The sequence below is a fragment of the Argentina silus genome, assembly GCF_951799395.1.
Source record: "Argentina silus genome assembly, chromosome: 20".
Taxonomy (NCBI): domain Eukaryota; kingdom Metazoa; phylum Chordata; class Actinopteri; order Argentiniformes; family Argentinidae; genus Argentina; species Argentina silus.
In genome coordinates, this window is record NC_139674.1 from 7,768,736 (window position 1) to 7,791,291 (window position 22,556).

A 22,556-nucleotide genomic window follows, 5' to 3' on the forward strand; every position below is an offset into this window, starting at 1 on the left:
TACAGCGTGTCACACTTTAATATGCAGCACTTGATCATCCTCCCATCTTTGTACCTGTGCACCTGCTTACACTGAAAGTTTTTACGCACACGTGGGCTGATGACTGAATTTGTGTGCAGAGAGCATGCATCTGTTTATGTTTATTTCATGTTTATCTTTGTGTGTGTGTGTGTGTGTGTGTGTGTGTGTGTGTGTGTGTGTGTGTGTGTGTAGATCACTTGTCTAGGAAGGGATGTGCGGTGCATATAAATGAATTTAGTATGTGCCGGCGTCAAACTGTTGCTAAGTTTCTTGGCTCTTGTCAGATTGGATTGAATAATGAGGTTAGGTGGTGGCAGTACGCTGCTGGCACATATGACCACACTAATAACACATCTCCCATTAACAAGAGCAATCACACCAGCATTTCATTTGTCGCTCTGATCGATGGTGTTCGAAAAGTATTTTCCTGACAGTTGCACCTAAGATTAAACTTTAAACTATGACATCTGTCATTTATGAGGACAATCAATTTATTCCTGTCTCTTATTTGGCTTATCTTTATTTTCCTCACAAACCCCCTCAAATTCATATGCAGGCTGTCCACATTTCACAAGCCAATTTAGCAACTGCTCTGCTTCTACACAGGGAGACATAGCATTGTTATTTAATAATGCAGGCTTATACTTTCCCTGTTTAAGAAACCCAAAACACCATTACAGTCCATCCACCATCTTAATTGGCAGCTGCAGTTAGAAATGCCTCTATTCATACAGAGTCTACTAACCCCTTTCCCAATTTGGAAAACAATAATGGCTTGAAATCAGAAATGGCTTTTCTTGGAGTGATAGCTTAGTGAAGTTGAAGTGAATGGAGAGACTGAAAAACTGAAACAAAAGGTGCCACTTTGGGCAGGTGGGCCAGGTAATGAGACTGGTTACCTGTCTGTCAATATGTCTTAGAACACTTTGAGACAGACAAACACCAAGACCAGATGAGTAGATTTAAAGCTTGCATTAACTTCTGACAGACAGACAGACAGACAGACAGACAGACAGACAGACAGACACATGCATAAGCGCGCACACACACACACACACACACACACACACACACACACACACATACACACATACACCAAGACCAGATTGGCACACTTCCCCAGTAGATGTCACTAGAACATCCTTGTCCTTAATTTTTCAAGACACTGTTTGCTTTGGCAAGGACCAAATGAAACCAGAATTTCAATTGCAGAGCAATGTTGCTGTCAGTGAATGTAAATAACTACAGGGTGGTAATGTTGGCGTGGACAACCATGGTGAGAAAAAATATTTAAAATAACTGAGCGTTTATAACAAATGGGCAACAGCAACTCAGCAATAGACAAAATACAATTATTGGACAAAATTATATGCAGAGCAAGAATCATTGTCTTGGTAGACGGGATCCCATGTAATAAAAAGATCCCTTAACCTTTACGATGAATTAACTCTGAAAAGGACAGTCCCCCACGTATAAGAAAATGATGAATAGCTCTTTAGATTGTGTAATCAGCTGAAACAACAGAGAACATTACATTAGAGGCAGAGAGGGCGAGGGATGTATTGAGATAACCAACAATTAATTCCAAAGTGTGTCCCACTGCAATGGGATATAGGCCTGCATGTAAACAAAGGCTGGTTGCTATCTTGCCCGCCTGGCTGGGGGTGAGTTCGTGCCTAGTCAATGCTGGGATCATTGAGCACGAGGATGCATTGTTCTCTAGGTTAAGTACCCAGCGGCAAAACAAATCTCTTACATCAAAGAGTGCTGTGCAGTCTCAGCACGTACGGTCAAAGAGCTAAAATCCTTTTAATCCTCCGCTTCAGAGGTGCGTTTTGAAGATCATCAACTGGCAGCTCTGCCTCCTTATTGACTTTTCTCCTCTAGCTCGCGCTCAAGCGCCGCTTGCGCTATCCTTGGTGCTGAAACGAGTTTACCGCCTCCCCGCATTCCGCTCTAAACAAACCCCATTCGACATGTTTGTAAGTAAACTAATAGAAAATGCATTATCGGTACATTCAGAGTACATAAAATGCAACCGTGGCAAACAAACTATTTGTGTTATATCATGATATCGTTCAGCAAACTGAGCAAAACTGTTTTGTACAAATCATCATTTAGTTCTTCCGCCAAAGCAAAAAAGAGAAAATTCACTGCCAACAATATTTCAATATTTAAAATGATACGATGAATACCATCCCTTTCTCTCTCTCCTTTCTCCCTCCCCCCCTCTCTCTCTCCCCCTCTCCCTCTGTCTTTCCTCTCATACACACTCAGACACTCTCTCCTCCCTCCGCACTTTCTCCAGCCAAGAAGCTACCATTGCCTCCAAAGCTTTACTCTACAAGCATGTCCTCAGACGTGCAGCTGTGTGATGAAGCGGACCAACTCATTGCCAGAGACCACGGGACGAAAGAAACCGGCGGTACAGGGACCATGAACGCATGAGAGCAGGTAATTAATGCAACAACATATGTGCGTATAGTTGAATGTTTGTTTGTTTTTGGAGTATGAAGTGAATTGCAAAGTTATTATGATTAGCGAAGTAAAACGGCGCGGTAAAAAAAATTGTCCGAACTTTGGGCTTAACAACACAGGTTCACCTTGACCTACAAGTTAGATGGGTAATGCGAAATTGTCGTTTATATGATATATGATCAAAGGAATTACGTTATGCATGTTTGAAATCAAGCGTGGATATGGTTTGCGCTTTAGTCATAGTATGTTGTGCCATCGCTTGACGCATGTTGGAATCGCTGCGGCACATAGATTTCTCTTTCGTATCCTGTACCCTTTGCACAGTTCCCCGAATCTAGTTAACACCTACAACAATGTGTTGTCATCATTTAGGAGCACTAGATCATGAGTTCCGTGTCCTCTGCTCAAGAGCTGAATATTGAACGGCAACTCCGCAGGTACACAATCACATTGCGCACAGAAATTGAGCTAAAAGAAATCAATGATCATACACCTATGATTGCTTTTCTGCCTTTATGGTCGATTTGGAAGTGTATTTATTTTTTTATTTTTTATTTTTTTTAATATCAGGAGTATTTAATTACTTACGATCAGTATCTCTTCTTGATATATGTCAATTGTTTCTGCTGTCAACAGAAATACTGTACCAGAAGCATAACTCTGTATGACAGCCCTCAGTTATGATGATTACAATAATATCCAGTGATAATCATCAGGAGGGAAAATCCCAACATTTTCGTTTATTGTTTCTTTTTGGCATGCCCGATGGTCAGTTTCTGACTGCACGACTGATGTAACGGTTAAAACTCACCCAGCACCACGCTCCCATCCATATCAGCAGGCTAGAAATGTTGTGAGAGTTGGCATGTTTTTTGTTTTTTTTCCAGCGAGTTTCACAACATCCGAGTTGTCCTTATTTTATTGCGCAAATTCATTTTGAACTGCAGAATGTTTTCTCATGTGGAAAATGGAAGAACACAACCGCTGCCATTTTCGCAGCATTTTGTTGACGCATGTTGATATGTAATGTCTGTCCTTGCTTTTGATAGCCTATTGTACCCCGTGAAATAATGTGTTTTCCTTCAGTGGGGATATAGGTGTTGCTGCTAGAGCGCTCTCTGCCCGACGAGGCTGTTTCCAAATCAGGCAATAAGTTGTCGATCATATAAATGATCATACCAACAATTAATACACCTGAATCATGATCACTATGACTGGACATTTTCAAAAGCCACACATTCAAAATAATACTGATGCTAAAGAGACATGACCCTGTTCTTTAAGCATCCAGATGTATAAATGCGCATTGAGTTCACACTTGATTTTTGTGTGTGGTGGGAGAGGGATCTGCTCAGCTGCAACGGGGCTCATTCGAAAATGATGAAGCTCCTTGGCGCACTATACCCTGCGCGTAAAAGCGCGATTGGCACCGATGGAAGCTGGTAGAAAGTTTGGAGTGTAGCTGTTGCAATTGTTCAATATAGTCATTGCAGGTTATACGCTAAACGGGAGGAATCTGGGTAGTATGAGACAATTCTGAATGCCCTACCGGACCGATCAAAACGGGTTTGCGTCACGTCGTAGGTTGTATGACGTGTTAAGAAATTGTATCCAAATCAAGTTTTGCTGTAAGCGACTTTGGATTTGATATTGCTGGGTCATTGTGGAATTCCTCGCGTTTATCTTACGATCATGTCAAGTCTTTTGGGGTCGAAAAAGAAAAATGTGCTTTGGCATTGATTGTAATGCTCATGTGATGCGTGGCTTCCTGTGATCTCCATTATAATTGTAGTCACACTGCAGTGGGATACATGTGCTATACTATTTATAATGAGACCTATAGACCCATATGAGATAATGATCTCCATTTATCAGTGAGGTTAAAGACAACTCTCCTTGAATGTCTGCTACTCTATCTCGATCGTGTTTATTACTGTATACGTGGATAGACACAAATAATCATATGAAGTATGTTTCTATGTGTCACTTATATGTGTCTCGTGTGTTTACTGTATTTTTCAACATTTGGAAGACCGATGTAAATCAGTTGATTAGTGATTAGTCCTAGAGTTAATTGTATATAGTCTATATGCGTTTTGGGCGATCCAGTTTGCGCATACTGACTACTATACTACCGTCCGAATGTTTACTCAGTATAGGCATCCGTATGTAAGCTATTGCACAAATAATTGTGTGTGTGACATTTTGACCTTATAGATTTGTCTTCGGAATCAATAGTTTTTGTTAGATTAAAACGTGAGAGTTGCACAGAATAGGCCAAATGTTTGCTGTGGTCTGTGGTTTTGCGCATTGTTTTGCGGACTGATATGTCGACATGTACTGTACAGTATATGATGTTGTATACACTGTATTTTATAATAAGGCAGATTCATTCTTAGTGTCATTATCAGTCTCTGCAGATTGTCAGTCCTGTCAGTCTCCGCAGACTGCATTCGATCAATATTTAGATTTAGATTTTTTCAAACCGCAAATTATAGATCGGAATTCATGGACCTATGAATAGCCTACTAGGTGTGCATTCATTGTTTTTATTGGATCCATTTCCCAAGTCACATCCTCACCGTATGAATCCAGCTATACGCATTTAGTTTCTATCCATTCGACTTCATTTCAGTATTTGGGAGGGTACCGTATAAGGGAGGGGGTAGTGCATAGCGGTTGAATGTTGTTCATTTGCTTCCGATGCCCGTGGGAAATGTGGCGGCCCAATGCTGACAGCATTCTTAGACATTTTGTCTCCAAATTGACAAGCTTGAATAGTTTATCATCTAATTACAGAGGGAAATGCCCAAGGGACCAAGACTAGTGTCCTCATTCTTTGCGCAAAAGTTTAAAAACACATTTTCAAAGCTGTTGATGTGTTTTGGTGCGTTTCGGTGCGTTTTGGTCAGAAATGGCTATGATCATATTTCATTTTCCAACTGATCCGTGGAGATCATCGCATTACTGTCAAATACCTTTCCATCATTTCATAATTAAGTATCAATATCATATTAGCAAACTTTAAAGAGTAGACATCATTTTACTGACATGCTGAGGTGTCTGACCATGATGGCCTATATTAACGACTTGGGAGACTTGCATCGATTTGATTACGTTATGCTGCATATTGGCTACTCTCAGGGGTGTGAACATGTACTCGAGTACTCACCTCGACTCATCGATTAGGAAAAATCCTTACTCGAAAATCGTTTTCGTCGCCTTATGTGGCGCTGCTTTGACTTGGTACACGAAGGAGAACGTGAAATGAAAGCGGCGCTCAATCACACATACACACACAACACGTTAACCAAATGGGAGACCTCAGCTGTACCAGTTTGAAAGGTTACTGTGTCATAGTAAAGTATCACACCCCTTGATAACAGATAATGTCGTGTCATGTCAATAACATGTATGTTGGTCAATTGCAATGATTTGACTACTAAGCATCATTTATGGTGACTAGAGCTATGAGGCTACTTCAGAACATATTCAGTAAAGATGCCTTTTGTAAGCGAGTGTTGTTGATTTCATATACAGTACAGTACTGCATGTGGAAATTCAGTTTGCCTGCATTCCTCAACACACCTGTATTTCCATACACACCCCTCTTTTCTCTCCATAAAGCACCATGGTTGGCATCAGGGGAACATTTCACGCAGCGAGTAGCCAAGGTGTTTTTTTGTAAAAGTTTAAATTTAGTAGGTAGGGTGTTTGAATCTACGGACATAAGCCTCTCGGTTATGGAGCACTGGTGCGGCGTACATGAGTAGAGCTCTGTGCTGGCGCCAGTTGAAAGGAATGCCTAATTATCATGCTTTCAACCGCAGCAGTCTCTTCCATTTGCACTGAGCTGCTGCTCTAATCGCTTTCTTTTCTATAATTACACACTTATTTATTTTATTCTTATGCAATTAAAAATGTTATTTTTGCTTTATGTGGATAAGCCCAGAGACCTCTCCATCTCCATCCATCTCCTAAAGACCTCCCCACTACACCCCTGTACAAGTTTCTCTACTGTAAATAAATTAATTAAAAAAAATAAAAAAAGTAATTCTTCCTTCTTCTAGCATTGTGACTGCCAATAGCCCCTGGTCCTATCATAGATTACTTTTTCTTATGATGACTGATGGATAGATGATTCACTTACTTAGACAAATATATTTGTTGTAAGTCGCTTTGGATAAAGGCGTCTGCTGAATGCCATAAAAAAAGGGTATGATGCAGTGAGGATGTTTAATACAGTAGGTCCTCAGTGCAGCCACTGTGGTATTTCTAGGGTGCTTGCTTACAACCCTGTGTTTCAGCTCAAGGAACATTTCTAAATCAGGTCATCAAACCTCTCATTTGTCACCACAAAATAATTCAACTTGGGATGTCAAAACATCTGTGATTGCACCTGGACAAGATGGGTTAGGGAGTCAGAGCTGTGTGCACCGTATGTACCATAGATAAAACTGTGTGCTGAGTGACTGATGAAAGAATAATGAAGCCTTCTCACTCAGATCGTTACCTGGCAGTGTGTGAAGGATAGATGAAACTAAATAGTGTAATTGCATTTGCAAGACTGAATAGCACACTCTAGCAGATCAATGAACTAAGCAGTGCTTCTGGTTTTTTTTCCTCTCTGATTTGTGTCAGCATATTTAATAAAAATGCAAATAGATGCTGTGACCCTGTAATTGGTCATAAAATGCAAGCTTACGGTTCGGTTTCCCAGAGCTCTCTACTATTCTAAAAAGCACAACGAACCCGTTGATAACCCCATTCAAGATTGAGGTGCAACAGTTTTAATAGAGTACATTCCAAGCCATTACTGCTCAAAATTGGGTTTGAGTTGCTCCTTTGAGTGTCCCAAAGGGGGAACATCTAAGTCTGAACATATTAAATGTGGTCAGAGAAAATTGAAGATTTGTTGATAACATTCTCAGGGAACTCAACTGTATAGCACATTTGTAGCCAGTATCTTAAAATGTCTCCATGTCTAAACTGTGAAAAATATATTTTGCTGCACCATATTAGAGAGCCATGACTGATTGTTTACTACTATTGTTAGTAGTAAACATACTAATGCTAGTTGTGGTAGGAGTATTGTCAATATATTGGTATATCTCTGCCTGTGTTCAGGTGTCAGACAGGGCTACCCAAGCCTAAGGTGTTCCTAAGTCATGCCACTCATCCAGTAATAATGCCAGCTGCCATTCCTCTAGCTTAATTGCACTAAGCCCCGGCACCGGATAAATCCAGCATTCTCCTTCTAGCTCCAGCTTCTTAATTATTATTGGCTCCATAAAACATTCAGTGTGTCTGCCTGCTTCTGTTGGACCTATGGCATAACTGTGACATGGTAATTGCAGGCAGGCCTAATTCTTTCATGATGGGAGATGGCAAGATACAAGACACGGAGAGATGTCTTTGCTGCCCCTCTGACCTCGCATGCGCGTGCACGCGCACACACGCACGCACGCACACAATTTGAGGTCAGGGACAGATTGAGACAAAGAGGGGGGGTTTGGGTGGGTGACTTCTCTCAGTAAGTTGGAAATGACATAGGCAGCCATACCGTCTCGTATGTTCTTGTTACTAATGCTGGAGGCTTTGACTATGATACCGCAAATGCTGGTTGTGTGGGTGTTTGTGAGGTAGGCCTGAGTTAATTGATCTTCTTTAAGCTTGTGAGTGCTAATGAGCAACAGGAAGAGGGCCTATGATATGAGTCTGAAAGCAGTCCAACAGTCCAAATCTTCAGATTTTCAGTCCTTCCAGACACGCTGCCAGAGCTGGGGCTTAAATCATTTAAATACACTAACAGGACCACTGAGACTGTCTATATGTGTTCATGAGAAGTCAAACACACACAAGTGTATATATACACACACACACACACACACACACACACACACACACACACACACACACACACACACATACACATACACATACACATACACACACACACACACACACACACACACACACACACACACACACACACACACACACACACACACACATACACACACACACACACACACACACACACACTCTCAGTCTTACTTCAATCCTTCCTCCTATCCTCTCTCTATCCTCTATGTTTTCTCTTTACCATACACTTGTGTGTGTATGTGTTCCAAAAAGGAACCCTTTTCTGATATTAGTGCAATTAAGTCAGTGGGTGCGGTTATGCCCACACTGCCATTCATTTCAGTGCACAAGTCAAGGAGCTGGCAGCCTGAAGCCTCCATTTAGAGGACTCAGATGGACTCAGACGGTATCAAAGGTCATTGTCACACTTCAAATTCCATTATACTCCTAAAAGGCATACATGTGTTAATTACTAATCCTATTTGTATGAACCTTCCTTTGCCCTAGCTCTTCCCTTCAACCGTTAAATAACCCCCAAGTGACCCCAACCATGTTTAAGTAGAGCCCAAAAATAAATCGGAAAACACACTCTTTATCTCAAGACTTGTTGACAGTTGCTCTGTAAAGTACAGCAAATGCCGCTTTCATTTCTGTTTAACCAACCATTCCAGAATAACACGTCTGGTGTGTCAAACCAGTCTGTAAATTGCCGGCGCAATTTTACAAAGCAATTGTCCTTCTCACATTCCCAGTGTCAGCGAGAAAAAGGCAATCTGTGAAATCAGACCCAAATTAGAGCAGTCAGAGAGAGACTGCTTGACACAACGCTCAATATTGTATAAACTCTCAACAGTTAAACACAGGTGCTGAACCCTGGAGAGATGATGGGGATCGAAGCGGAGGGAAAACGCTCCCTGTCCATGAGACAAAAGAGCCGCTGCAAGACACACAGATTTAGGGGGTGAATAATAGTGTGTCTGCACGGAAACACAGAGATGGTAATACCGGCGAGAATCATTGGTAGTTATTGGATTCCGAGCTGCCTCTTAGTTTACACTCGTGTGTTTGCAAGTGCAGGCCTGTTTACAGACTCAGGTATAATTCATCTCGCCTTCTGTTTCTTTTTGTGCCGCTTGCGTTACGCAGTAAAAAGCAGTTAGTTTTATGTGGTCAGCATGCTCGGTTTATGGCAGCTGTCTACACTGTCAAAGCTAAAAGTAAACGTGAGACAAAGTCCAGACAATGACTGTAAAACCATTGTCTTGTTAGATTGCATTTCACAGTTTGTTGTACAGTCTGTTTCTCGGGAAGGAGCAAGATGTGTGTCTTAGCTTTTAAGGGCCGGTGGGAATGTGAAGGAAATCACTGGAGTATGTAGACATATCCTAAATAGCGAAAGGAACAGAGACAGAAGGGAAGCAGGGTCATGAGATCCCTTCCAAAAGACAAATATGACCGGGTCACTGCAGGGACACAGGCGTGCTTGAGATTTCATAGATATTCCCATAAGTACAACCTGACCCAGTTATCCCAGACCTATATGTCTAACTTCCTTAACTCAGGCTCAAGAAAACTAGGTTACAAATGTAACCCAGGTTCTCTGAAGGAGATGAGGGAGACCCCTCACTATGGGACACACACTCTGTGTGCCTATTCACTGACAACCCTATTCAATCACACCCAGTACAGACTGAGGACGCCTCGCCTAGTGCCCAGCCTATAAAGGCTCATGCATTTTATTGCAATTTATTCAATGAACCACTCTTCACGAGCTCAGCGCAAGAGGTGCAAAGAGGATATACCCCATCTACAGTATATCACACAGTCTCCAAACAAACACTCAAGACAGTGTGTGACATGGAGGGGGTGGTCATGTCTAGGCTGTAACACCTTTGAAAGGTATGTGGAGAAAAGCTGGCTGCAGCACAAATCTATGAAACAGAGACAGCCTTGAACAACGCTCCCAACCCATGGTTGGAGTGCGTCATGGAAGCCTAAAGGGGGCTGCAATCACAGACAATTGTAAGCCTCAACAATGGCCCCCACAATCCAATGGGAGAGGTGCTGTGTAGACACAGCCCGTGGCGGAGTTCACAAAGCAGGCGAACAGCTGATAACAAACCCTGAACACGTGAACATGCAGAATGTGTACAGCATAGAGGGTGTTCATAGGCTCCTGGTCTGAGGAGAAGGGTGGGGAATGGAAAGGGAGCAGTATGGCAGCTTGACTACGGAACGACATGGACATGACTTTGGGAACGAACTCTGCGCTAGGGTGTAACGTAACCTTAGTGTTGCTAGGGGCAAACTGAGTGCATGCATGATGGATTGAAGTTACTCACACACTTGGCAGTGGCCAGCGTGAGTAAGAATGTGGTCTCATGAGACAGAATCTTTACATCAACAGTCTGAAGAGGTTTGAAACAGTCACTAGAGGTGGATGGCGCCCTATAATTCTGAATCATGGTAACCACGTTCGGAGGAAGGCCTTCTGAGACTAGGTTGCACCTTCACGGGCCAAACCCATAAGTCCATCAGCTCGGGTCAAGGGAGGAACAATTGACCTTGTGCTTGGGACAATAGGCAATAGGCAATAGGCAATAGGCAATGGCGCAACAGGTAACGTTGTAATGTGTTCGCACAATGCGAAAGGAGCTTGCAACTGTCAGATTAGCTGCGTGCACAAGTCATTTAATAGTGGTGAATGCGCAAGCTAGCCAGTTAGCCGAAGCTCACACTACGGACCTAGCTAACGTTACACAAGGTAACCAGCTAGAAATGATGTCAAACTAGTCAGAGCTCAAGTAGTCCGCATAAGGTGAGGAAACATGTGCGAACAATTAAGCTGTAGTTAGCTATGAATACACACATAAGCTTCAGACACTGAGAGTGAAGAGTGGCACTATGCATGAGCCTTTATAGGCTGGGCGCTAGGCAAGGCTACGTGCTTGCAAAAGTCCTCAGCCTGTACCAGGCATGATTGAATAGGGTTGTCAGCTAATCGAACCGAGTCGACTGAAAGAGAACACCCAGCGATGTGTCCTCTAGACCCACTACACACAGCTTCATGGCTAGTCCTGACATTCAAGAAGATTCCATTGTGTACAAAACGATGTTCCTGGTCAGTGAATTGACATTTGGAAGAAATGCCAGAGAGGAAGAGTGTTTTTTAGGTTGTTTGTGTGAGTTCAGGAACAGCATGTGCCTCTCCCACTGATTTGCAATGGCATTTATGGGTGAGTTTTGTAGCTTCTTGAAATATTTTTCACCCTTTTTGGTGTTCTCTTTGGCTTCCCGTTGAGTCAGCTTACCGTGTCAAAGTGAGCGGCCCATCTGAGATGCTGTTATTCAAGTTGACAGAGACGGAGTTGTGGAGGGAGCCCAGAGAATACAGTGTGTCAGTGGAACACAAACAAACGCTGGGATGGATTCACAGAGTGAGGACCCCCCGGCCCCGGTGTTCACACTCTCTGACGGCCGTCTCTGAAAACCAACAGAGGAGTCAGAGCATAGTAAGAAAAAGCATGTACGGCAACAAAGGAAAAACACTCTTTATTTGTCAGGCCAGGGAGAACAAAGAGGTGTAGAAAACAGCAGGCAGACGAGCAGGCAATAAAAGAGAGAATTCACTTAGTCACATAAAAAAAGAAGAGGCAGTTTCTCAAACTCAAGAGTATTTGTTTCTCTTTTGCTGTTGTGGAGCATCATATTCTCCCCACACTGACGCAGTGGTCAGGTCAGTTCTGATGGACAATTGCCATGCTGTGAGACAGAGAAGTAGTATACAGGTGGGACAAATCGCCTCTCACTTTGTCAGTCCGGGAAAAAAGAAAGGAGGCAAGGTCATCAGCCTTTCCCATTTTACACAGACTTCCAGAGAGAAATCAATACACAACATGACCAAATCAGACGGGCTTCCCTCCTGGGTGGGTGAAAATAGGAAACTGTTAGAAAGCTTTAATGCAGGTACCAGTTCTCTCTCTTCTTCTCTGCTTCTCTGTTCTCTGAGATGAGAGTCTCTTTCTGAGTACGTGGAGGGTATTCCAGTATCCCTAGTTGTGAACCACATCATTTAGTAGATAAAATGTAATCTGTGTATATGAGATGGATGGACATATCGAGTTGGGGGTAGGTATACTGATGAAAGTCTATGTACTGTTTTGCTAGTCCCTCCCTTTCATACCCTTGGCTTTCATTAGAGAAAAACCTGCAGATCGTTTCAACAACCAAAACATGTTGTGAGTATAAACAGCAGTATGCAATGCTGTCTTTTTAGCAGTTAAAAAGCCCTTCTGGGAAAATGAGGCATCTGATGCCAAATAGTCTCACTTCTTTCTTCTGTAAATACCAGAATGTCCTTGAATATATAACCCTAGGCTTGAGTAAAAAAAATACATGCAGGAAGAGATTAATGAGCAATCTGTACCTTTATTGCTTCAAATAAACATTCTGCGGCACAAAAGTGTGAGTGTAAGCGTGAATGCGTATATTTGTAAGACTGTGTAATTCCATATGAACACAGCCCAATCCAAAGAATTGGCTGGTGTTGTGCGGTGATGTCGGCATAAAGCCCGACTGACTCATCTTGCCTTCGAGGTCACTTAGATCCTTCTCATTATTATTTGCATGGTGAGAACATTGCTGCCATCCAGCAGTCCATCTCGCTTTTTTGACAGAGTTCTGGAGGCGTGTGACAGCTTGCACATTTTTGGGCAGTGGAGTGATAAACTCAGCAGCCACAGTATATCAAATGAGCATTTTTCATGAATACATTTTGAGAGGAGAAAACAAAATGTCAGTGGCTTTGAGGAACAGAACTCAGAACCGCTTATTGTTCATGATGAATGATTTCTGAATCAGTGTTTTTTTTTTACTACTTTTTTAGATTTTTACTTTACTACTTGCTTAGGAGCCATTTAGTAGTCACGTCCATGAGTCCAATTCAATATGCTGCTCCATTTCCCAGAGTGTGACAGTGGCTCCCTCGAGAGAGGTGTCACCCTGAGAGTTAAATTATCATGATGATTTCTCCCTCACAGGGGCAGGACAGAATCATTACATTCACCATCTCATCAGGTATCGCTTTCCTCAAATTAACCCGTAGGGAAACGGATCCCAATTCCAACTCTGGAGTTAATTACGAATAACGATGTCTCTCTTTGTGACGCTTCAAGGATCCCTTAGGTGCACCCATCCAATTATCTATTGGCTGGTAATTTATTGGTCCAATTGTTTTCCTTTGCATCTCCAACCTGACCTCCCTCATGTCCAATTCTTCATCCACTGGTCCACTTCAATATTTTACCTCTCCTCCATCCTCTCCTTCCCTGGCCTCATATTTCCTGTCTCTCTCTCCACCTCCCTCTTCTCCTATGTTCCCTCTCTCTCTCTCCCTCTCTCCGTCAGACTGTAGAGCAGTAATGGGCTTTCCCCATGCCAGTTGTTAATAATGGAGCCTGTGCTCCAGAAAGCTGATGTTAATGTTGACTCTGGGATCACCAATTCTCCTTCAAGGCGGCGGTGACAAATGAGTGTGCTAGCTCGGGCTGGCCCGGCACAATAACTCCTAGATCTGCAGCCTGGACGAAGGAACACGATGTACTGTGTGGGTTTGGAAGAAGGGGTGGTGGTGGTAGTGGTGGTGAGGTTGTCTTCTGATAGTACAGTAGGGGGTTGTTTTCTTATGCGCAGTATACTGTATTGGCGATAGCATAGAGATTCAGTTGAATGAATGTGGACACAGGTTCTAATGACGCTAAGCAGCTCTCAGATGAGGGAGTTTTAGCAGCATTTGGGAGACTTTCAAGCCTGCATTTGGGAGACTTTCAAGCCTGCATTTGGGAGACTTTCAAGCCTGCATTTGGGAGACTTTCAAGCCTGCATTTGGGAGACTTTCATGCCTGCATTTGGGAGACTTTCACAGTCTATTAATAAAGAATTAAGACCAGGCCTGTTGTTCCCTCAGGTATTGGTTCATCCGTCTTGTTGTCAGCAGCATAGACAGGCAGTCCGCCTGCTCCCGCTCCTCCGCTCTGACCTCCCTCAACCTCCACAGCCCTGTCTGACAGCCCTGAGATGCGCTGTGTTCTCAGAGAGGTGTGTGTGTGTGTGTGTGTATACGTGTGTGTCTGTGTCTACCAACTATGTGTGCTTAGCTGCATTTACATCAGAGGATTGGTCATGACAGTGACCCTGGCTGACGTACGTAAGCAGACAAGAGGAGGTTCCCCCCGTCTGTATTTCTTCACGCTTCACCATCAGTCCCTGGCTGGAGTCTGTAAAGCAACCATCCGTGCCACAGCCTCAGTGACAGCACCGGGAAAATCCCACTTCATCCCTCCATCACTGAACTAGCTACCGTCCCCTCACCGTTTCCCAGCGGCGTGTTCCCATCCGTGTTTCTCGACTAACGTCACTGAACCTCCATTTTAGATGGAAAAGGGCCCCGTCCTGATTTGGGTGATGTTCGTGTCTATGTTTGTGGCTGTCGGGAGGGCCGTGGTATGCAATACCCAGATACATAGAGCAACTCATTCCCCGGTGCTTACAGCCAGGAAAGCCCCATCCGTCATGCAAAGATCATCCCCACCCTGTCTCTTTGAAGTGATGGCTTGGATGTGGCAAGGCAGGACAGCTTCATCCAGACAATTTTCTCCACAGAGTGGAGCCAGTATGAAAAGGTTCCACTACTGTTGAGCAAGTCATTCAAAAATGCATTGCATGAGAGATGTGAACTGTTATGAGAGCAGGTGTATGGAAGCTTCGCCAAGGCAATCAATTTCCAATTAAGTTGTCGTCCTGAGTCGAATGTCTTTCTGCATGTAAGTGGCTCTTTAATCTTTTTATACTGAGGTGTGTTTAACCCTTGCGTCTGCTGATGGAGTCCCATGAGGAGTGAATTTAATTAAAGGAGTGAATTTGTTTAATGGATATGGTTGATGAGAATCTTCCTTTAAAAAATGTAGCTTTATATTAATTTCATCTATGCGTTTAAATCAGCTGGATGTCAGTTCCAACGATGCCCAACCTTCTAAATTGCAAGCAGGGCCCTTCTCAAAAACTCTTGAGATTTATGGTCTTCCTCCACTGGCCGGCATGAATAATGTATTACTCAATCTTTCTCACACAAACCCCAGCAGCTTTTTAATCCACACTGATATCGGCCTGCCTCTATATTGGTGAGAGACATATAAAACAGAACTGCAGCGACAACACATTCACTTTTGTGTTTTGTCTTAGTTCTCTGTGGACTTTTTGAATTACTTTTGATCACAGGACTTTGTGGAGTTACTAAATGCAGTGTTATGCAGACAGCATGTATCAGGCTGATGAGGAATGTCGTATTACTTTGAAATCACCTGTTTCTGTAAAAGGAGGACTGGGGCGGAGAGTGGGAGAGAGAGGAATGGAGAGAAAGAGAGAAAGAGATGCTGCCAGTCTGGGGAAATTAGGGGGCCTGATTTTCTGTCAATTTCTTCAGTGTGAAGAGTGTGATTGAGCATGTCTGGTGGCTGCTTATACCACAGCCCCACCACATCTCCCCCCGATTGATTGAGCACCGTCTCTGCTGAGGGTTCCATTGGCCCACCAGCTGTCCTCGGGCCACATTCCCCTGCCCAACCTGTCAGCCACTGAAGTTATGACATCATGAGGCCGCTCATAAGGCACCTCCATTGTTTTGAAATGAAGGGACATCAATTTCACAGGCTCCACTGCCCAGCAGATGATTTGTGAGTGCTATTATCCTCAGAAATCGCTCTGGAAAATGGCTGCGGAATGAAGACCAAGTCTGGGAGGGGTGACTGGCTGCATGGAAATGGTACCCAAGCTGGCTGTTTCCCAGCCACCGATAGAAACCAATTTCACAATTTCATGGAGATGTCGACATACAACATTCATAATTGAATTAATGATTTAACTATCTTTCAGTTCATCACTAACATTTGATCTGTCTTGACAAGAGAGAGCTTGGTAGAAAAGAACCAGCTCAGAGAGAGAGGGAGAGAGAGAGAGAGTGAGAGAGAGATGGAGAGAGAGAGAGAGAGAACAAGGAGCAGAGAGAGAGAATGATTGACCAATCACCTGGGTGCCATCGGAGCATTTAGAGGGGTCTTTCTCTCCTGCCGTTTCACACAAGCAGCGAGATCAGACCTCACTGCCATCCAGCTGACAGCTACATTTTTTATCTCCAGGCTTGACTAATTCATTATAAAGCCATTTGAGTCCCGGAACATTCCGTTGTTTGAACCTGAGTCTGAGAGATATAAACTGCTGACTATTCAAAACACGCCTTCAAAACTTGATCACAATGGATAGGTAATACATTATGCATTCCGATTTCATTAAAAATTAACTTTTTGTACGGAAAGCACGTGTAAAATTGTTTGATTTCTCCACAGGGCTTCCTAAACACGGCTACAAATATGAAGATGTACGACAAAGAGCATTCATGAATCCAAAATCTGGAGCAATACGTTGCACAACTCATTCATTTCATTCTTCCAAAGTTCAGTCTCCATTTGAACTATCTAATGAAAATGTGAGTGCAAATCAGTTTGAACCAGTTTGGTTTCCTTTAGAGAAGAAGCAACCGACTTTTTCTTTCAGGGGCCACTCGCCTCCAACACAATACGTGGTCAAATGCAGAAGTTATCAGTGTGGCGCAGGAGTGAAAAGGCCTCTTCACTGCTCACTTCCACACCTGCACTGAATGATTTCAATTCACCCGCATGGCCCTCTCTGTCAGCGCAGGGCTATTCTGCAGGGCCAAGATAAACATAACACTGAAAACACTGAAATAATCAATTCTTAGAGACTACTTGGCTATTAATCTGGAGGGCTGTCAAATTGGATGGAGGTGGAGAGAGGATGCTTTCTATTTACCACTGGCAGACTGTTACCAAGCCATCTGTATAGTAAAATACAATTTTGTTGTCTAATTCTCCCGCCCAGTGTGAAGTATGTTCAGTGTAAGAACTACACAGTGTCCTCGTCTTACCCTGTGGGAGTGACAGTGTTTGAGAGGCTTGATTGGTAAAGAAAAAGCTCATTAACAAGTGAAAGATATTTACTTGGTCTGGTATTATTTATTGTATTTTTTTTTCTACAGACAATGGCATTTGCATTTCCTTCGCAATTGTTATGCACGGAAATTAGGAGATAAGATGCAAATTTGAATGTAACCACTGCGTTCATTAGACACAAAACAATTCTCAATAGACACAGATGCAAATTACAATGCCCAACACTACTATCTGATACGAATACGAATGGCATTTATGAGGTTCATTCGAGATGCAGTTGGTATTGTCAGTTCAGTGTTTTCATCATAAGAGGAAACAAAGAAGACATCATTGAACAAACTAACTAAGCATCCAAAGATACAATAACTGATAATATCTTGATTCCACATTAAGTGGAAGTGTAATACGCACAAAATGGATTACAATGGTGGACACCCTGATGATGAATACCTTTGTATTCAATGAGTCGATATAAAGAGTGAATAATGTGGTACTATATTCCAAAGTGAATAGAGTTGGTCCCTCTGTCACACTGTGGTAACCTCTGACAGTAGATCTTGTTACATCAGAGTTGAAAGGGAAGACAACCTCCCTAGTCAGTAACCTTTGCTTAACCCAGATTTCCTTGCTGGGTTTTTCCCAGGAATATCCCCTGCTGAGCGACATCTTGTAGAGGAATATTTCATTTTAAAAGTCTCCTCCCCGGAAATCTTTCATTGTGAATTTAATTATATTTCTCTGAGAACACCCCGGTATCCTGCCTCCGTCTTTCCCCCATCATCTACGAAACCTCTGGGAGTGCCACTGTCAATTGACAGGGCTGCCTGGTAGTTTAAAAAGTACACCATACCATTTCTATTGTCTTCTCAGTCAGTCAATGGCTCCCAGTCATAGACTACAGTTTGTAAAGGAAAGTCCAGTCTTGCCATGAAGATTAGTCAGATCAAAGGGGAGCCGAATTTCAAACAAATCCCATTGTGGTGGATTATGAAAACCTCATAGTTGGCCATAATGTGGGAACTAACCTTTATGATAGAGCCAGGGTGTTTATTCATACCTTATCTCCCCTGTCCTGTGGCTGTCTAACCCTCACACCGTCCTCTCTGAAGCTCTCCCCTGAACTTTAGGCTGAAATCTTTTTATCCCAGTGTAAAGTCTGAGCGCCGCAGAAAGACTGCGTTCTGCCGACGGAGGGATGAACACTGTAAAAGCCCACGTTTCAATAGCCAGGATTTGAAAATACTTCCTCTGCCGATGAGATAAGGTTGAATAAATATGCAGAGGCTGGCTCTGTTGAGAAGCCCTGAGTGAGCTGCACCCCTTATCGGTTTATAGATAATACGTGGAGAAAGTACAAAATAAACAAATTCCCTGACCCTTGAATTCCTTCATCAGACAGGTTTACCAGCACATGTTATAGCATTCATTTTCCACTCCTTTTATTCACCAACATGGGCTGTCCACTCTCAAGCACACCATTTTAGTATTCAGATACTCAGAGAGGGGGAGAAAGGGGAAGGAGGTCGTCCCTGTAGCATTTACTTCACACAATTATGAAGTTGTTGAGGTGATTATGCTTGCAACTTGAAATTGTATCAGGAAGAACTACTATGTCATTTTACAGTGAAAAACGATACCGTATGAAGGAAAGCCTTTGATCGAAAAGTCACGATTGGGGAGGAAATTACAACGTGGAGGTTTATTGTTGTACAATTAGGCCTATACTGTATATGGTACCTGCTCCATGTGTACATTTTAAATGCAATTACTGTAGATCCTCAATGTCTTCCCCATCAACATAAAGTTCTACACCACTACATTTTAAGAGTCTTTGTATGGAGGCCATGTGTTGTGATTGCCAATGTTTTATAGTCACATGCACAGAACTGAATTCATTAGCATTCTGTTGATGAGGACGGCCTCCTATCAGATGACAGTCATATCAGAGGATTGGAACTAATTGCATATTAGAAATAAATTAGATAAACACAAATTTCGGCGCCAGTCGAGCACAGTGATTATTATTGTGCATTATCTCCCTGCTGCTTACAAAATCTACAAATCTGCAATTTTTTAAAGAAGTTGATGTAATCAATGCAAAACATTTAATCCCTTAAAAACGTTCATGCCAGTTAATGTAGGGTCTCCACGCTTGGCTTGCTACAGTACAAATGCATCCCTTAAAGGGGAAAACTGGGATTGGTACATACATTTTTAGATTGTAAAATTGATGATATATCATCATTGATTATTGAAGAATATACAAACGCCTATGTTAAATGAGCACAGTTCAACTGTCTTACCCCATCAGAAGCCAAAATATAAACTTGTTTTACTACATCATTTGTAAACAATGTAATTCTAAACAAACGCTGTAGAGCTTCATAACATGGTTAAAACAATCATTTGGATCCCATTGATGGTCAGTCCTTGCATCCATGACTCCGTCTATGAATTTGAAAGTGGTTACATGTTCTCCAGCCCCATCCCTAAGCTGTTTACCCAAAAAACGGACGGACGGACGGACGGACGGGGGCGTTCGCTTTGTTGTTGTTTGAATCCTAAATTGCCTCTTTAAGCTCTCATCCTTCTATGACAACACAATGAGTGACTGGGTCTGCAACAACACGACGGTGGCAGCCGGAGGCTTTACCCAGGGTCCGCTGGCAAGCTGGCAAACAACCAGGTGTGTTTGCTTTGCCATTCTCCAAATCACCTTGCTGCCATCGCAGAGGAAAAGCCTTCCTCTTCGTTCTACTTAATTAGTGCTGTTACACAAAGCAGGGCTGTATTGCGACATACTAGGGGAGATTAAAAAAAAAAACAGACAGCAATTCAAAAAGCTAAGTAAACAAACTAATAACTGGAGCATATAACATATGTGTGTGACGGTATGTGAGTAGAGAACAGCAAGCCACACTTGAATAAGTGCAAGCGCTCATCCATGATGATCGGTGGCGTTTGTTGTTTGTAATTCGAGATCGATCTTCTATCTTACAGACTGTATGGAGCTAGAGTTACTTCAGGCAGGTCATTAGGTCAATCAGGTGACGGAACAGACAGTTCACATGGATGCACAAACACAGTCACATGGTTAAGGGTCCTCTGTGGCTCACTTGGTAGCGCATGGTATTAACGACACTAAGGTTGCTGGTTTGATTCCCGCTGGGACCATATATACTGAAAAATGTATGCACTCACTGCAATGTAAGTCGTTTTGGATAAAAGCATCAGCTAAATGGCATATATTATTACATATAGAGTTTTAAAAGCAGCCAAGTTAACGATCACCCATAGCATTCAACAGTTGTGACAGGGTTGTACTGACTATGACAGCTAGTTGTGTGTGGTCGTCCAATCCACCACCCCCAGTACCCATAGGGGTCATATGTTATAGGCTCCCTGCCATGAAATATACAAGTTGAGGTTGTTTAACTCCAGGCAGGGAGCTCTAAAGAGTGGAGCCATCCAAATGTGCCAAGCTTGAATGTATTACCATTTTTCATGCAATACATGGTTAATCTGACCTGAGTGTCCTGACTGAATTCAGCATAACCGATGGACAAAATACAGAGATATCCATCATGTTCAACACATGGTTATAGGGAGCACTGAGACTCCTGCATTTGTGTCGATGTAGTAGATGGATGGCTTTTAGAAAATGTAGAATCAAGGCTTTTTAAAGGCAACTAGAGACAAGCACTCCCCCTGAGATGAATGCATGAGGACACAATGAGGAGCTGGTTAAGACGTCAGCCAGGATCTATAGCTACCCTCCAGACAGGCAAGCCCCGTCATAATCCTGAGCCATGATAGAGCGGCAACCCACACTTGGAGCAGGGCCCCGACAATTGGCGCTAAGGGACACAGCGTACTAGAAAACTGCATTATAGACGCTCCCTCTTGAGTATTTAAAAATGGAAACACTGGCAGGGGTTGTTTTAGGATAATGCTTTCGATGAGGTATTTTGAAAGCACTTAAGACAGTTCATAGCCAAGCGAACATGTTTTTGTAATAAGGAGGTTAGACTTGGGCTCTTAGGGGGATCACAAGGAAATGGTGGAGTTCTCATACATAAAACAGCAATTATAGAGCATATAGTGAAGGGGATTTGGCTGGCTCTAAAAACATAATATAAATGGTTTCAAACCCCCATAGTTCATGGGACAATGTCTTCTATCTGGGGGGGGGGGGGTTACAGGACTCTGTAGACATGAGCAATAAAACCATCTACACCGGTATACCAATGACAATTTGAAGCACACCTTCATATCTCACATTTGTATAGTATAATGTTGTGTTTTAGTTTCTAGTTACACAACTGCAACAATGCATCCTAAGAGACAGCGCCTATCTCTACAGGGAGGCCAGGAGTGATCCACAATGGGCCTATGGGCTCTGCTGATAAATGACACTGTCACACAGTCCCCCTCCCATCACCTGTGAGGGTGCATCAGTGAGTGGGGGGCTCATTAAGACGTCTTCCATCCAGAGCACAATACCCCTCCTCCCGACTAATCCCCCCCCCCCCCTGCTCTCATGGCCTGTGGTGAGCTGTAGTGACCAGGGAGATGCGGCGACACAAGCAAGGCATCCTGTTGGAGTAGAGAGCCTTCCGGGACTCATCTCTGTGCTGTGCTCACCGGCAGGGGAGGGAGGGAGAGACGAGTCGCTGTCATGAAGCATTTATGAGGAGGATTGTGTGAGAGTGAAGATCGGGGCATGGTTTCTCCATTATAACGTGCTCCCTGGGAGCAGCTTTTTACAAGGTTGAGTGAGGTTAGGGAAACTACAATTCCTTAACACTGGGATCAGTGAAAGAGTGATGGCATGGAATAATGTGCTTTTACCCGATATCTTATGAGCCTAATCAGGAGTTGTTGTAATTTACTGTGTACCTCGATTGCCGCCTCTATTTACTGGGGTAAACACAGGGGGATAAAGACTAGGTTCTAATTAGCTACAGAATAAATTAGATCAGTGACTTGAAACTTGCCTTTTGAACTCTCAGCTCCAAAATGTGGGCTAATACTATTTGAACAAAGGGATAATCTAAATCTTTCCTCAACCAACAGCTCTCCACTAACCAAACCCCTCAGATTACACCATGATCAACCAATGAGGGTACTTGCTCTGAACAATCAATCCCATCCAGTCACATAATCAAT

At 43.0% G+C, this 22,556-nt stretch overlaps 1 protein-coding gene across 1 annotated transcript in view; it reads left to right on the plus strand.

The window, feature by feature from the left end:
• Nucleotides 1-2,382: 2,382 nt before the first annotated feature.
• chrm2a (cholinergic receptor, muscarinic 2a) overlaps nt 2,383-22,556 on the plus strand; it is a 56,630-nt gene continuing 36,456 nt past the window's right edge. Inside the window, exon 1 of the mRNA XM_083691761.1 lies at nt 2,383-2,475. The gene's annotated coding sequence lies outside the window, so the exon portion shown is untranslated. The remainder of the gene's footprint in view (nt 2,476-22,556) is intronic.